The sequence below is a fragment of the Schistocerca nitens genome, chromosome 1 (genome assembly GCF_023898315.1).
Source record: "Schistocerca nitens isolate TAMUIC-IGC-003100 chromosome 1, iqSchNite1.1, whole genome shotgun sequence".
Classification (NCBI taxonomy): domain Eukaryota; kingdom Metazoa; phylum Arthropoda; class Insecta; order Orthoptera; family Acrididae; genus Schistocerca; species Schistocerca nitens.
The window spans coordinates 1,054,122,364-1,054,138,921 of record NC_064614.1 but is presented as its reverse complement, the minus strand read 5'-3'; the positions used below and the strand labels follow the sequence as shown (position 1 = coordinate 1,054,138,921).

The window sequence follows — 16,558 nt, the reverse complement described above, 5'->3', positions numbered from 1 at the left end:
TTGACAAGCTGTGCATGGCAGAGTAGGAGGAGACCTGAGTTGAGCAGTAATGAGGATGATTTATAATAATTGTTTGCAAATTAATCCTAGTTGCCCTGTGAAAAGAGGGAAGTCTGACTGAAGGTAGTATATCCAGTAATAGAGTGAGTGATGATGTGTTGATAAAGGCAATGTGGGTACAGTGTTTAAAAGAGAGGTTAGAGGAAGGCATAGGTTTAAGTAAAGTGAGATTGAGTGCCAAGAGTTCTTAGAGGTGAATGAACAGAGGTGTGATTGGCGTGGATAGATGTTAGGAAGAATGACTAGCAAGTTGGTAATGTTTGAGACCTGTTATAAAATATGATATTGAGAGTTGCATTATTGAGATTTTGGAGTTTTGTATGAGCCAGGTGATGAGAGTAAGACCCGTGACTGTTTATATTAGGAAGAGAGTAGAAGGTGTTCGAAGACCCTAATGCAGATGCTGAGAGAGAAGGAAAGTCGGTTGTTGTAGTGAAAGTTGCAGTATATGTAAGGTGTTTGGAACGAGAGGCTCCCACTCAAATCCAACATTATAGAAATTATGTTAATTTACAATGTGTGTCGAAATGATGTAGATACCTGATGTGAGGTGAAATTTTAGGATGGAGGTGTGTCTGTGTGTGTGAGGACGTGGCCCTTTCCCAAGCCATAGAATTAGTTATTTCAGTTTGTGTGGTAGAGAATAATGATAGTGAGGAAGTATTTATGTGTGACGGGATAAGAAGTTTTATTGGTACCCCTATTTGGCAAATGAGTTGTACTGATTTTGAGAACAGGAAATATTGAAAATGTAGATGATGAAGGTGAAACTTGATGTTGGTAATGGAGAGTGGCTTTCTGGAATGTGATTGTGTTAGTATTAAAATTTGTAGAAGTTATAAAGAGTCCAATTGTGGAGAGGTTATTAGCTATTGTGAAGTGAAATACAGTGAAGACTAGTAAATAAAGAGAGACTTGTGCGGCCCTTGGTTATTGATAAGATTGTAAAGAAGGTTCATATTGTGTCTGGTTATTTTGTTTGTTGTGGCTTAGTGTAAAAGAATTTACCCTTTGAGATGTGTTATGGAGGTAGAAAGGTGTAGGAAGTACAGTCCCTTAATATTTAGAATACGAGAGGAAATGATGTAGTGGAGACTTGTAATGTGTGAGAGTGTGTGTACGAAGTAGTTGGTATGTGCGTGATGTGGAGGTTTATGAAAGTGGAGTAATGTCGTAATTAGAAATAATCAAGGTAATGAAGTAGTGATATTCTGGTTTTCGAATGAATGTACTAACCAGTGATGTATGGCTTCAAGTAGAGATAAAAACCTGAGTGAAGTGAAGTTGGTGTTAAACTTGATACACATTTTATGACATGAGGTTGAAGAATGCTGCAGAGAAGATAAAAAGGGTTGTGTTAGTGTGGAGGTTAATGTTTGGATGAGGAAATAAAACAGTACCTCAGAAAATATGTAGAAAATTTAAGAATTAGTGGTAGTGAGCAAGTGTGATGAAGTGAAGGAGAATTGCTGACAAATAGAGTTTGGTGGTGAATGTTTCGTGAACTAATGTTGGCCCTATATGTCCTGTTTCGTAAGTGATATGGTGATTTAGTAGTGTGCCTGACTTGATGAAAGGATTGGGTGTAGAGGTGAATATGTATTGTCCCAGAGAATAAAATATCCTTTGAAATAGAATAATTATTGACTTTGGACTAGGTAGCAAGGATGAAATAATTTAGAGCAAGCATGATAAGGAAAAAAAGAGATAAATTGGATGTTGGTTTGATAGCTATGAAAATATTATTCATTTCCCATGTAGATAGATCCCTAACAATTAGGCAGGTTGAGAAAGGTTTATTGGTTTATTGTCAAAATGTTTGAATGTAGCTGATGTGTATGAGTTGAAAACACCAAAAGGAGAGTATTTTCCGAGACTTGAAGTTTAAAGTGTATGATGTGGAGATACCCATTGCCCATGCAAATCTTTATCGTTAGATGTCCCTTGTGTGATCTGGTATCATGTTGGAGTTTAGAATGTAAATGAAGGAGTAGGTATAGTTGCAACTGAAATGCAATGTATGGTAAAATAGGAGGAGACCTGATTTGAGCAGAAAGGGTACTATAATAAATGTTTGCGAGTAAATCGTTGGTGCCCTGTGAAAATAGCTGAGTCAGACTGAAGATAATGTATCCAAGACTAGAGGAAGTGATGATCTGTTGATAAGGCAATGTGAGTAAAATGTTTGAAAGAGAGAGTGGTTAGTAGTCATACGTTGAAGTGTAGTTAGATTGAGTCCCAGGAGTATTTAGAGATGAATGAACATAGGTGTGGTAGGAGTGTATACATGTAAGAAACAATGTCTAGCAACTTGTAATGTTTGAGACCTGTAATAAAATTTGATTGTGAGTGTTACATTATTGAGTTTCAGGAATCTTGTATGAGTCAGGTGATGAGAGTAAGATTTGTGTCTGTTCAAATTAGGAAGAGAGTAGAAGGTGTTCGGGGACCCTATTGCAGATGCAGAGAGAAAAGGAAAGTGTGTTGTTGTAGTGAAAGTTGCAGTGAATGTAATTGATGGCCCTTTCCATTGAGGTATTGATGCTGATTCTTGTTTGAAATGAGACGCCCCCACTAATACCAAACATTATAGAAATTAAGTTAATTTAAGCTGTGTTAGTTTTAAAATTTGTAGAAGTTATAAAGAGTCCAATTGTGGAGCAATTATTAGCTATTTTGAAGTGAAGTGAAAGCTAGTAAATAAAGAGACATTGAGTGACCCTTGGTTATTGAAAAGACTGTAAGAATGGTTTATATTGTGTGTGGTTAATTTGTTCGTTGTGGCTTAGTGTAAAACAATTTGCCCTTTTGTGATATGTAATGGAGGTAGAAAGGTGTAGGAAGTACAGTCCCTTAATATTTAAAGTACAAGAACAAATGATAGAGTGGAGACATGTAATATGTGTATGAGAGTGTGGACGAAACAGTTGGTATTTGCATGATGCGGAGGTTTAAGAAATTGGCAGCTGATGAGAGTAAGACTTGTGACTGTTCAAATTAGGAAAGGAGTAGAAGGTGTTTGGAGTCAATATTGCAGATGCAGAGAGAAAAGAAAATACTGACGTGTAGTGAGAGTTGGTGAATATGTAATTGATGGCCCTTTCCATTGCGGTATTGTTGCTGATTTTTGTTTGGAATGAGATGCCCCCACCTAATTCAAACATTATAGAAATTATATGTAAAAACAAAGATGATGTAACTTACCAAACGAAAGTGTTGGTATGTTGACAGAGACACAAACAAACACAAACATTAACACAAAATTACGTTAACTTATGCTGCGTGTCCAAATGATGTAGATACCTGACGTGAGGTGAAATTTAGGATGGAGGTGTGTGTGTGTGTGTGTGTGTGTGTGTGTGTGTGTGTGTGTGTGAGGACATGGCCTTTTCCCCAAGACATAGAGTTAAATTTTCAATTATTCACTGTGGATGAGGTAGCGAGGATGAGATTATTTAGAAAGAGTATAGAAAGGAAAAAAGAGAAATATTAGTTGTTAGTTTGATTGTTATTTAAATATTATTAGTTCCTTATGTAGATAGATCCCTTAAGACAAGAAAGGTTGATAAGGGTTTATATGATTATCCTCAAAATGTTTGAAATGTAGCTGATGTGTATGAGTTGAAAACATTGAAAACAGAGTATTTTCTGAGAGTGGAGATGAAAATGTATGAGGTGGAGATTCCAAATGCCCATGCAATTGTTTATCCTTAGATATCCCATGTGTGAGCTGATATTATGATGGAGATTAGAATGTAAATGTAGGAGTAGGTATTGTAGCAACTGACATTCTATGTATTGTAAGGTAGGAGGAGACCTGATTTGAGAAGAAATGATACTATAATAATTGTTTGTGAGTTAATAGTTGATGCCTGTGAAAAGTGCGAAGTCAGACGTAAGGTAATATATCCAAGACTAGAGAAAGTGATGATGTGTTGATAAGGCAATGTGAGTACAATGTTTAAAAGGGAGAGTGGTTAGTAGTCATACGTTTAAGTGTAGTGAGAATGAGTCCCAAGATTATTTAGAGATGAATGAACATAGGTGTGGCAGGAGTGAATACTTGTAAGAAATAATGTCTAGCAACTTGTAATGTTTGAGTCCTGTAATAAAATTTGATCATGAGAGTTACATTATTGAGTTTCAGGAATCTTTTATGAGTCAGGTGATAAGAGTAAGACCTGTGACTGTTCAAATTAGGAAGAGAGTAGAGGGTGTTCGGAGACCCTATTGCAGATGCAGAGAGAAAAGGAAAGTGTGTTGTTGTAGTGAAAGTTGCAGTATATGTAATTGACGGCCCTTGTCATTGCCGTATTGATGCTGATTGTTGATTGAAATGAGACGCCCCCACCTTAAATCAAACATTATAGAAATTATGTTAATTTAAGATGAGTGTCCACATGATGTACATACTTGATGTGAGGTGAAATTTGGGATAGAGGTATGTGTCTGCAGATGTGGTCCTTTTCAGTGCCTGGTGAATGTAATGAAGTGGTGATGTTCTGGTTTTCGAAAGAATGGAGAAACCGATGGTGTATGGTTTAAAGCCTGAATGAGGTGAAATTGATGTTAAATTTGGTAAAGGTGTATGATAAGTGGCTGAAGAATGGTGCAGAGAAGATAAAAGAAGTTGTGATAGCATGGAGGATAATGATTATATGAGGAAATAATACAGTACCCCAGAGAAAATGTAGTAAAATAAAGAGTGATGTATGGTAGTGAACCGGTGTGTTAAAAGTTCCCCAGAGTATATGTAGAAAAATAAAGAATCAGGTGTGATAGTGAACATCTGTGATGAAATGAACGACAATTGCTGGCAAATAGAGTTTCTTGGTCATTTATTTGTGAACTAATGTAGCCCCTGTATGTCCTGCTTACAAGATTTGAGTTTGGACAGTTAATGATATGGTGATTTAGTAGTGTGTGTGACTTGATGAAATGATTGGACATAGATGTGAATATATATTGTCCCAGAGAGTAATATATCCTTTGAAATAGAATAGTTATTAACTTTGGATGAGGTCGTGAGGATGAGATAATTTAGAATGAGTATGGAAAAGACAAGAGAGAGAAATAGGATGTTGGTTTGATTGTTATGAAAATATTATTTGATCTGCATGCAGATAGATCCCCTAAGAATTAGGATGGTAGATAAAGGATTATAGGTGAAATCAATTGACTCGCAAACTATTATTACAGAGTACAATGTTCAAGAGAGAGATTGGTTAGTGGGCGTAGGTTAATGCAAAGTGAGAATGAGTCCCAAGAGTATTTTGAGGTGAATTAACAAATGTGTGACTGGAGTATATACATGTAAGAAGCAATGTCTGGCAACTTGTAATGTTTGAGACCTGTAATAAAATTTAAGATGTGTGTCCAGACGATGTAGATACCTGATGTGAGGTGAAATTTTGGATAGAGGTGTGTGTGTGAGAACTTGGCCCCTTCCCTTGCCATGGACTTAATTATTTCCTTATGTGTAGTGGAGAATAATGATAGTGAGGAAGTATTTATGAGTGATGGGATAAGAAGTTTTATTGCTACTCCTCTTAGGCAAATGAGTTGCACTGATGTTGAGAACAGGCAAGGTTGAAAATGTGGATGATGAAGGTGAAACTCGATGATTGTAGTAGTGCCTTTCTGGAATGGCATTATGTTACTATTGAAATTGGTAGAAATTTTATAGAGTCCAATTGTGGAGCGATTATTTGCTATCGTGAAGAGAAATGAAGACTAGTAAATAAAGAGATATTGAGTGACCTTTGGTTATTGAAAAGTTTGTAAGAATGGTTTATATTGTGTGTGGTTATTTTGTTAGTTGTGGCTTAGTGTAAAACAATTTGCCCATTTAAGATATGTAATGGAGGTAGAAAGGTGTAGGAAGTACAGTCCCTTAAAATTTAGAGTACACGAGGGAATGATAGAGTGGAGTCATGTAATACGTGTATGAGAGTGTGGACGAAATAGTTTGTATTTGCATGATGTGGAGGTTTAAAAAGTTGGAGTAATGTGGTAATTAGAAATGATGAAGGTAATGAAGTGGTTTTCGAAAGACAGGAGAAACCGACGGTGTATGGTTTAAGACCTGAGTGTGGTGAAATTGATGTTAAATTTGGTAAAGGTGTTATGATGTAAGGCTGAAGAATGGTGCAGAGAAGATAAAAGAGGTTGTGTTAGCGTGGAGGTTAATGTTTGGATGAGGAAATAAAATAGTACCCCAGAGAAACAGTAGTAAAATAAAGAATGAGGTGTGGTAGTGAACAGGTGTGATGTAATGTAGGAGAATTGCCAAGAAATAGAGTTTGTTGGTCAATGTTTTGTGAACTAATGCTACCCCTGTATGTCCTGCTTACACAATTTGAGATTGGACTGTTAGTGATATGGTGATTTAGTAGTGTGTGTGACTTGATGAAATGATTGGACATAGAGGTGAATATATATTGCCCCAGAGAGTAAAATATCCTTTGAAATAGAATAATTATTCACTTTGGATGAGGTAGCGAGGATGAGATATTTTAGAACGTGTATATAAAAGGAAAAAGACAGATATATTATTTGATCTGTGTGTAGACAGATCCCCTAAGAATTAGGATGGTAGATAGAGGTTTATAGGTTTAATCTGACAATGTCTGAAGTGTAGCTGATGTTTATGAGTTGGAAACACTGAAAGGAGAGTATTTTCCGAGAATGGAGATTAAGTGTATGAGGTGGAGATTTTGATTGCCCATGCAATCATTAATCTGTAGGTGTCAATTGTGAGAGCTGTTAGCATGTTGGAGATTTGAATGTAAATGAAGGAGTAATGATCTGTGCAAAGTAGGAGGAGACCTGAGTTGAGCAGAAAAGTGGATGATTACATAACAATTGTTTGCGAGTTAATCGTTGGTGCCCTGTGAAAAGTGGAAAATCTGAGTGTTAGTAGTAAATCCAATAGTAGAGTGAGTGATGATTTGTTGATAAGGTAAGGTGAGTACAATGTTCAAGAGAGTGATTGGTTAGTAGGTGTAAGTTAATGTAAAGTGAGAATGACTCTCAAGAGTATTTAGAGGTGAATGAACAAATGTGTGGCTGGAGTGTATACATGTAAGAAGCAATGTCTAGCAACTTGTAATGTTTGAGACCAGTAATAAAATTTGATCATGAGAGTTATATCATTGAGTTCCAGGAGTCTTGCATGAGTCAGGTGATGAGAGTAAGACTTGTGACTGTTCAAATTAGGAAGAGAGTAGAAGGTGTTTGGAGATGCTATTGCAGATGCAGACAGAAAAGAAAAGTCTTATGTTGTAATGAAAGTTGCAGTATATGTAATTGATGGCCCTTTCCATTGAGCTATTGATGACGATTGTTGTTTGAAATGAGATGCAACCACTTAAACCAAACATTATAGAAATTATGTTCATTTAAGATGAATGTCCAGATGATGTAGATACCTGATGTGAGGTGAAATTGGGGATGGAGATGTGTGTGTGAAGACTTGGCCCTTTCCCATGCCATGGACTTAATTATTTCACTTATATGTAGTGGAGAATAATGATAGTGAGGAAGTATTTGTGAGTGACGAGATAAGAAGTTTTATTGGTACCCCAATAGGCAAATGAGTTGCACTGATGTTGAGGACAGGAAAGATTGAAAATGTAGATGATGAAGGTGAAACTCGATGTTGGTAGTGTGAGTGGCTTTCTACAATGGGCTTGTGTTAGTATTGAAAGTTGTGGAAGTTATAAAGAGTCCAATTGTGGAGAGATTTTTAGCTATTGTGAAGTGAAATGCAGTGAAGACTAGTAAAGAATGTGACACTTGAGTGACCCTTGGTTATTGAAAAGATTATAAGAAAGGTTTATATTGTGTGTGGTTATTTTGTTAGTTGCTGCTTAGTGTAAAACAATTTGCCGCTTTAAGATATGTTATGGAGGTCGAAAGGTGTAGGAAGTACAGTCCGTTAATATTTAGAGTACAAGAAGAAATGATAGAGTGGAGTCAAGTAATATGTGTGTGAGAGTGTGGACGATATAGTTGCTATGTGCATGATGTGGAGGTTTAAGAAATTGGAGTAATGTGGTAATTAGAAATGATGAAGATAATTAAGTAGTGATGTTCTGGTTTTCGAAAGAATGGAGAAACCAATGGTGTATCGTTTAAAACATGAGTGAGGTGAAATTAATGTCAAATTTGGTAAAGATGTTATGATGCAAGACTGAAAAATGGTGCAGAGAAAATAAAAGAGGTTGTGTTAGCGTGGAGGTTAATGTTTGGATGAGGAAATAAAACAGTACCCCAGAGAAAATGTAGTAAAATGAAGAATGAGGTGTGGTATTGAACAGATGTGATGAAAAGTACCCCAGAGAATATGTAGAAATATATAGAATGTGGCGTGGTAGTGAACAGGTGTGATGAAATGAAGGCGAATTGCCAAGAAATACAGTTTGTTGGTCATTGTTTTGTGAACGAATGCTGCCCTTGTATATCCTGCTTACAAGATTTGATCTTGGACATTTAGTGATATGGTGATTTATAATAAGTGTGACTTGACCAAAATGTTTTGCCATAGAGGAGAATATGTATTGTTTGAGAGAGTAAAATATCCTTTGAAACTAGTAGTTAGATGTATGAATAGAAGCCGAATCGAATAATTATTCACTTGGGATGAGGTACTAAGATTTAGATAATTTAGAACAAGTATTCAAAGGCAAAAAAGAGACAAATTTGACATTTGTGTGATTGTTCTGAAAATATTATTTGTTACCTATGTAGATAGATCCCCTTAGAATTAGAATGGTGAGTAAGGGTTAATAGGTTTATTCTCAAAACATTGTAGCTGATGTGTATGAGTTGAAAACATCATAAGGAGAGTATTTTCTGAGGATGGAGTTTTAAAGTGTACGACGTGGAGATTGGCACGACCCATGCTATTTTTAATCCTTAGATGTCTTTAGCTGGTAGCAATTTGGAGATTAGAATGTAAATGAAGGAGCTGGTGTTTGTGCAAGTTACACACAATATATTGCAAAGTAGGAGCAGACCTGAGTAGAGCAGAAATGTTGATGATACTATGATAATTGTTTGCAAGTTAATGGTTGGTGCCTTGGGAAAAGAGGGAGGTCTGGCAGAAGGTAGAATATCCAAGAGTAGAGTGAGTGATGATGTGTTGATAAAGCAATGTGAGCACAGTAATTAAAAGAGAGACAGGTTAGTAGGCATAGGTTTAATTAAACTAAGAATGACTCCCAAGAATATTTAGAGGTGAATGAAAAGGGACGTGTATGGAGTGTATACATGTGAGAAACAATGACTAGCAAGTTGTAATGTTTGAGACCTGTTGTAAAATGTAATCATGAGAGTTACATTATTGAGTTATAGATGCATTGTATAATAATAATAATAATATTTATTCAACATCGAATAATCAAATACAATCCCTAGAAATAATACAGTTTCAGGGAATCATACAGATTATTCTTCTGAATACGTCAGTTTATAAATTACAAACTAAAGATTTGTTTGTATTAGTAATTTTTATATTTTGATGGATTTTACATTTGGTAGTATACAATCACAATATTACAAATATTGTTTTTATCAACATTATATAAGTTGTAGGTTACTTAAAACTATGAGCTTGACATACTTATGTAGCACTTTTCATACAGATATAATACTCGTATAGGGAATAAAAAGGGTTTTCAATTAGAATTCTTTTTAGCTGATCTTTTAATTTGTTAGCAGGAAGGATTGTGAGACTTTTTGGTAGGGCACTGGCTAGCTTCAGCCCAGCATGAAGTGTATTTTTTTCATATGAAGCTGTTCTGTGGTTATTTACACGGTATCTGAACTTTTGCCTTGTATCGTACTGGTGCAGGTCACAGTTGAAATTTGGATTTATTGTTTTCACAAGCAATATAACTTTCAATATGTATACACCTATAATGGTAAGCACACCTGTTTTTGGGAACAGATTCCGACATGATTCTTGAGGTTTGGCACCACAAATAATTCTGATAACTTTTTTCTGTAGTATTAATAATGTACTTAGGTTGGCTTGAGTTGTTGCACCCCATATTTCTACATCATTGTTTAAGTTTGATGAGAATAGGCATGATAAGCAGTTTTTTGTACACACATGTCCTTACAATATTTGCTAATCATATTTATAACAAACACATACTTCGACAGCTTACATGCTAAGGAATCAATATGCATGTCGCATTTGAGGCTGTCCTGGATTGTAATTCCCAAGAACTTTGTCCATTTTTCCTTTTTTACAATGTCATTTCCTATGGATAATTTCATGTGTAATACTATTTGTTTCCTTGTGTGAAATTCCATCATTGCAGTCTTTGAAGCACTTACATTTAGATGACTTTCATTAAAATACTTCACTATTTCCTTAGTTACACTGTTGCACAGTACCTGCAGACTCTCATAGTCTTTGTGTTTACACACTATTGATGTCTCATCTGCATACAATATTTTTGTACAGTTAGGAGAGCAATACTGTATATCATTAACATAAATCAAGAAAAGAAGGGGTCCCGAGACAGAACCTTGAGGCACTCCATATTTGATATCAGTAATTTTAGATTTGTAAGACCCACTGTTTGTTTTAAGCAAGACAAATTGTTTTCTATTGCTCATATACTTTTTTATTAGCTCATAGCCAGTTCCTCTGATACCCAGGTTCCACAGCTTGTGAAGTAATATGGTGATGTTGATACAATCAAAAGCTTTTTCTAGATCAAGGAACACTCCAGTTACATACTCCTTGTTCTCTATGGCCATTATTATTTTGTCTATTAATTGTGCTGCTGCTACTGATGTTGACTTGTTTTTCATAAAGCAATTCTGATTTTCAGATATTAAATTGTGTTGACTAGGAATGTCATTAGTCTAGTATAAATAACTTTCTCAAGTACCTTAGAAAATGCAGGTAAGATTGAGATGGGGAAGTAGTTTTCAATTTTAGATTTGTCACCTTTCTTGTAAATTGGGGTTACTTGTGCTGCATTTAGACTATCTGGGAAACAAACTGATGCAATTACATCATTTATTGCTGTGGCCATGGCATCAGATATGTTGTCTATGCATCTTTTCAGTGTACTGACAGGCAATCCATCATAGCTTGCTGATTTTGTATTTTTTAATGACATTACTATGTTTTTGACTTCCTTGTTCCTCGTTGGGGCCAAGTATATGCTTTGTTTGATTGGAATGCCCCTATATCTATGCTGAAGATTCTGAAAATGGTCACTGACAGATTTTCCAACAGAAGAAAAGTACTCATTAAAATCATTTGCAATCTGACATTGACATTTCATGATATGCCCTTTATGGTTTATAGTAAAATCACTTGTTGATCTGTCCTTACAGTCCCTAAAGCTATTTATTACTTTCCAAACAGCTAAACCTGTGTTAGTAGAGTTTCTTAACATTGTGGCTAGATATTTATTTTTAGTTTCTAGCAGAAGATATCTTTATAGTAATCCTGATAGTTCTTAAATTCTACTTTTAGTCTATTATTATTGTTATTATTTATCATTGCATATTGGAAAAGTCTAAGTTTCTCTCTTGCTGTTTTTACTTCATGATTTATCCAGGTTTTTTTTTTTTTTTCAGTCATTTACTGTAAAGGTCATCTCTGGACATGAGACATTGAAGCAATAATAAAAATCTGATGAAAAACCACTGAAAGTAATGCTGTTTTTTTTTCACCCCATTGTAAGCTTTTCAGCAAACTGTTAAAATCGTTAACATTGTCGTCATTTGTGATTCTTTTTGTCACATATTGTTTCTCTTTTCTATTGACATGAGGATTTTCAGTTTCTATCAATACCTGTACTGCGTGGTGGTCAGAAATGGCAAGCTTCAGAACTGATGCACTGCATGTAAAGTGGGACATGTTAGTTATAATGTTGTCAATGCATGATTTTACACTATTGACCTCTCTAGTGGGCTCGTTTATCAGAAATTTTAAGTTAAATTGAGCTAGTATTAGCATTAGTTTTTTAGATACAGAGTCATTGGACAGCAAGTCAATGTTTATATCTCCAGTTAGTATTATGTTAACCCAGCCATTTTTATTGCAGTGTTTACTGTCAATGTCAACAAGCAGGTCATTAAGAACAGCAAAGAAACTATCAGGCTGCCAGATGGAGGTCTGTATAGGCCTATAATTAAGTTCTCTTTCCCCCACTTACAATTAATTGCTGCTAGTTCTATTACACCCTCAATGCTGAAAGCACTTACATCTATTACACCATAATTACTACCACTGGCTGCAAAGATAGCTACCTCGCCACCACATTTCTCTTTTCTACTGAAGGCAGAGCAAATGATCATGGAAAGTCGCTTACATACACTAATTAGCTCATCTGCGTACCAGTGTTCACTTATAACTAAAACATCAGGGTTATCAATTGCTGCAATGGTATCCAACTCATTGTGCTTATTGCCAAGACTTTGAAAGTTCTGCTGAACTAATTTGAAAGTGAGTAAGAGACAGGTTATGAGAGTAAGACTTGTGAATGTTCAAATTAGGATGACCCTACTGCCAATGCAGAAAGAAAAGAAAAGCCTGTTGTTGTAGTGAAAGTTATAGTAAACGTAAGGTATTGACACTCAGTGTTGTTTGGAATTAGAGGCTCCCACTTAAATCAAACATTATAGAAATTATGTTAATTTACATTGTGTATTCACATGATGTAGATACCTGAAGGGAGGTGAAATGTAAGATGGAGGTGTGTGTGTGAGGACGTGGCCCTTTCCCAAGCCATAGAAATAATTCTTTCAGTTATCTGTACCGGAGAATAATGATAGTGAGGAAAATTTTATCTGTGATGGTATAAGAAGTTTTATTGATACCCCTATTAGGCAAATGAGTTGTACTAATGTTGAGCACAGGAAATATTGAAAATGTAGATTATGAAGGTGGAACTTGATGTTGGTAATGAGAGTAGCTTTATGGAATGAGATTGTGTTATTATTAAAATTAGTAGAAGTTATAAAGAGTTAATATGACGAAAGGTTATTAGGTATTGTGTAGTGAAGTGGAGATTAGTAAACAAAGAGGTACTTGACTGACACTTGGTTATTGAAAAAACTGTAATGAAGGTTCATATTGTGTCTGGTTATTTTGTTAGTTGTGGTTTAGTGTAAAACAGTCTACACTTTGAGATGTGTATCGGAGTTAGAACGTGTAGGAAGTACAGTACTTTTATATTTACAGTACGAGAAGAAATGATGCAGTGGAGGCAAATGATATGTGTGAGAGTGTGTGGGCAAAGTAGTTGGTAGTTGCATGATCTGGAGGTTTAAGAAATTGGAGTAATGTGATAATTAGAAATAATGGAGGTAATGAAGTAATAATTTGTGGTTTTTGAGAGAATGGAGTATAAGATGGTGTGGTGGTTTTTGAGAGAATGGAGTATAAGATGGTGTGTGGTTTCAAGTAGAGTTAACAACCTGAGTGAAGTGAAATGTATGAAAAATTTGGTAAAGACGGTAAGACATGAGGTTCAAGAATGGTGCAGAGAAGATAAAAAAACGTTGTGTTAGTGTGGAAGTTAATGTTCGGATGAGGAAATAAAAGAGGTCCTGCAGAGAAAATGTAGGAAAATAAAAAATGAAGTGTGGTAGTGAAGAGGTGTGTTGAAGTGAAGAAGAATTTCTGACAAATAGAGTCTGGTGGTGAATGTTATGTGAAATGATGTTTCTTCTGTAGGTCCTGCTTACAAGATTTCAGTTTGGACATTTAGTGATATGGGCATGTAGTATGTGTGTGACTTGACGTAATGATTATCCATAGAGGTGAATATGTATTGTCCCAGAGAAAAGTATCCTTTCAAATTGGTAGAGAGATGTATGAACAGAAGCCCAGTCAAATTATTATTCACTTCGGATGAGGTAGAGAGGATGAGATAATTTAGAGTGAGTATACAAAGGAAAGAAGAGAAAAATTGGATGTTGCTTTGATTGTTGTGAAAATATTACTTGTTCTGTGTGTAGATAGATCCCCTAACATTTTGGAGATCCCGTAACATTTTGGATGGCTGATTAGGTTGTTGAAGTTGTCTCATAATATACAAATTCAAGCCATTGACTTGTCAAAAAACAAAAACTGGTTTACAATTTTCCTTATAATACCAGTAATATAATATACAGTACTGAATAATTACTTAATTAAGCAGATAAAAATTTTTCTTCAAAAGTAACAAACTATAAAATTAACAGTCCTAATTACTTGCTCTCTCCTGCTCAAGTTTTCAGGTTGTCATTTATGAATTCTTCCACTGAATAATAAGGTTTCTGCACTAGTTTCTCATATAAGGATTTTTTCAGTGGTTCTAAATTTACACTGAGCAATTCTCTTCTTTTCACTTTGTTATAAATATTGATTCTCATATTATGTGGTGTTTGGGCATAAAGTTTTAAAAGGTGGGTGGGCAGCATAAAATTATTTTCATTTATTGTGTTGTAATCATGTTGAAAATGATTTGTTACAAATAAATCAGGGTTATTGTGTACAAAGATAATCAGTTCACATATGTATAGTGAGGGAACACTTAGTATACTCATATTTTATAGGAGTGGGTGACATGACTTTCTTCGCCCTACATTGTGCATATTTCTAATGATGGTTTTCTGAAGTTTTAGTATTTGAATTATATGGTTTGAGGTACGCCAAAATACAATTCCATACCTTATTACTGACTCAAAGTAGCTGTGATATACTACTTACATTATGCCCGTACTGGTAGCATTGCACAATATTTTCATTGCATATGCTAGTGCTATGTAATTTATTTGCAAGGTACTGTGTATGTGGCCCCCGTGAAAGATTTTTCTCTAGTTGCATTCCTAGGAATGTCACACACCTAACTCCCTGCAAATCCTGGATTCACTGACTGACCTGAATATCATTTAATTATGCTTGTATTGTTTTAAGCTGCATTAACTGAGTCTTTTCCATGTTTATTTATAAACCCATTTAATCAAACCAGGTATCTAAGTTATATAGATTAATTCTCAAAATGTTTGAAATACATACGTGTAAGAAACAATGACTTGCAAGTTTTAATGTTTGAGACCTGCTATAAAATTAGATTGTTAGAGTTTTTTATTGAGTTTTAGGTGCATTGTATGAGTCGGGTGATGAGGGTAAGACTTCTGAATGTGCAAATTAGGATGAGAGCAGATGGTGTTCGAAGACCCTATTACAGATGCAAAGAGGAAGGGAAAGTCTGTTGTTGTATACATAAGGTGTACAGAAAGTGTAATTTATGGCCCTATCATTTGAGGTATGGGAGCTATTTGTTGTTTGGCATGAGACGCCACCACTTAAATCAAATATTATAGTAATTAGGTTATTATATGCAATGTGCACGGAAAGTGTAATTGATGACCCTTTCCATTGAGATATTGGTACTCATTGTTGTTAGGAATTAGACGCCACCACTTAAATCAAACATTAAAGTAATTATGTTAATTTAAAATGTGTGTCCACATGATGTAGATACCTGCTGTAAGATGAAATGTAGGATGGAAGTGTCTGTGTGAGGATGTGGCCATTTCCCAAGACATGGAATTAATTATTTCAGTTACGTGTAGTGGAGAATAACGATAGTGAGGAAGTTTTTATGTGTGACGGGATAAGAAGTTTTATTGGTACCCCTATTAGGCAAATGAGTTGTAGTGATGTCGAGAACAGGAAATATTGAAAATTGTAGATGATGAAGGTGATACTTAATGTTAATAATGAGAGTGGCTATGTGGAAAGTGACTGTAATATGATTAAAATTAGTAGAACGTATAAAGAGTCCAAATGTGGAGAGCTAATTACAAATTCAAAGCGAAGTTGAGACTAGTAAATAAAGAGAAACTTGAGTGACCGTTGTTGATTGAAAAGATAGGAATGAAGGTTTATATTGTGTCTGGTTATTTTGTTTAGTGTGGCTTAGTGTGATACAATTTACCCTTTGAGGTGTGTAATGGAGGTGAAAAGCTGTAGAAAGTACAGTCCCTTAAAATTTAGAGTCCCAGAAGAAATGATCGACTGGTGACAGGTGATATGTGTGAGAGAGTGTGAACGAACTAGTTGGTATGTGCATGATGTTGAGATTTAATAAATTGGAGTAATGTGGTAATTAGATATGATGGAGGTAATGAAGTAGTAATGTTCCGGTTTTCGAAATAATGGAATATAAGATGGTGTATGGTTTCACGTAGAGTTAAAAACCTGAGTGAGGGGTAACAGATGAAAAATTTGGAAAAGATGGTCCCATACAAGGTTGAAGAACGGTGCAGAGAAGATAAAAAAGCATTGTGTTAGTGTGAAGGTTAATGTTCGGATGAGGAAATAAAAGAGCACCCCACAGAAAATGTAGAAAAATAAACAATGAGTCGAAAATATTGAAAGGAGAGTAGTTGCCGAGAGTGGAATTTATGGTATATGAGGTGGAGATTCCCATCGTCACGATATGTGTGGCAGAGTAGGAGACATGAGTTT

General features: G+C 35.3%; 1 long non-coding RNA gene across 2 annotated transcripts in view; it reads left to right on the top strand.

The window, feature by feature from the left end:
- LOC126197336 (uncharacterized) overlaps nt 1–11,623 on the top strand; it is a 168,996-nt gene extending 157,373 nt beyond the window's left edge. For both annotated transcript variants that reach the window (XR_007539756.1, XR_007539708.1), the window contains one exon: nt 390–11,623. This is a non-coding gene — a long non-coding RNA (uncharacterized LOC126197336). The remainder of the gene's footprint in view (nt 1–389) is intronic.
- Nucleotides 11,624–16,558: the final 4,935 nt, after the last annotated feature.